The sequence below is a fragment of the Nannospalax galili genome, unplaced genomic scaffold (genome assembly GCF_000622305.1).
Source record: "Nannospalax galili isolate Female #2095 unplaced genomic scaffold, S.galili_v1.0 scaffold327, whole genome shotgun sequence".
NCBI classification, from domain to species: domain Eukaryota; kingdom Metazoa; phylum Chordata; class Mammalia; order Rodentia; family Spalacidae; genus Nannospalax; species Nannospalax galili.
The window spans coordinates 1,597,149-1,598,679 of record NW_008356950.1 but is presented as its reverse complement, the minus strand read 5'-3'; positions in this window follow the sequence as shown (position 1 = coordinate 1,598,679).

Genomic DNA, 1,531 nt, shown 5'->3' with positions numbered 1-1,531 from the left:
AAAAGTAAAATCAGGGTTTTGGAAAGGTTAGAGAAAGATCAAAACATAAGCTGGGGCAATAGCTCAGTGTGAGAGCATTTCCCTAGAAAAAATTGAAGCATTCTTGAAAATATAAAAACACAAAGAAGATGGCAAATACAATATACCATCTCTAAGCCTTGTCTACTACTAGTTGTAGTATTGATTCAAAAACATAAATAATATTAAGGCTATTTTAATATAAGACATTAAAAATATTTTGGGGAAATTCAAACATAATTTAGGGGATGTGCTGTTTCTCAATTCCGTAAAGGTGACCTATCATCTGTTCTGTCATTTCTATTTCACTTCCCTCCTTTCTTTTCCAGATCTTTAATTAATATGACTCTTCTCATTCAATGCCTGTCAAATAATTATGTACATATGTAATTATGCATTTATGTCTTCCACTTATTAATTTTTTTGGTCTTTTTGAGACAGGTTCTCCTTGTAGCCCCAGCTGTCCTGGAACTCACTATGTAGACCAGGCTGGCCTTGAACTCACAGAGATCCACCTGCCTCTGCCTCCCAAGCACTGGGATTAAAGGTGTGCACCGCTACGCCCAGCTATTTTACACTTATTTTTATGGGCTGTAAATTGCTATAATACTCCTGAGAATTATTCCATTAATAATAAAAATAGGCATACTTTTTTCATGGAAAGATCTTATTTTTATTGAATCTTCTGTGTCTTTTGTACAGAACATCTCAATCTTAATCATCTTTATTCCCCCATACCCACTGGCACCCTCCCATAGACCCCCCCCACTGGAGCCCATATACTTTGTCATCCCTGTTTAAGCCTATGGTATCATCAGTGTCCCCAGCCACTCCCCAGTGCAGTTATGTCCCTAAAACAAGGGACATAATTCCTTTTGATGTTTATGTGTTGGTCTGAGTGTATGTGTATGTACCACACGCTTTCAGGTGCCTGCAGAGCCCTGAAGAAGTTATCAGATGATGTTTTAGTTAATTTTCTGTTGCTGTGATAGAAACACTGACAAAAGCAACTTATAGAAGGAAGAGTTTATTTAGCTTATGGTTCCAAGAGGCAAGAGTCCATCACGGTGAGGCGGTATGGTGGTAGAGGTAGGTGAAGGAGGAGCAGAAGCTAAGCTTTCACATCTTCAAGCAGGCACAGGAAGCAAGAGAGCAACTGGAGATCTGGCAAGACTTAAAACCTCTCTAAGTCCACCTCCAGTGACATGCTTCCACTAACACCTCCAAGAGCAGTGCCACTAACTGGGCACAAAATGTCCAAATACTTGGAGTCTATGGGGGACATTCTCATTCAAACCACCACAAATGTCTTGGACCAAGAGCTGTAAGTAGTTGTGAACCATCCAACATGGGTGCTGGGAACCCAGCCCAATCCTCTTCTAGAAAAGCAAGTGCTCTTAGCAGCTAAGCCATCTCTCCAGCCCAAGGTATAATTCTTTTACAACCAGTTCTGATAGGAAATTTATACTGAATTGCCAAGTCTTCCACAAAGTTGCTTGAAAGAGGATATATA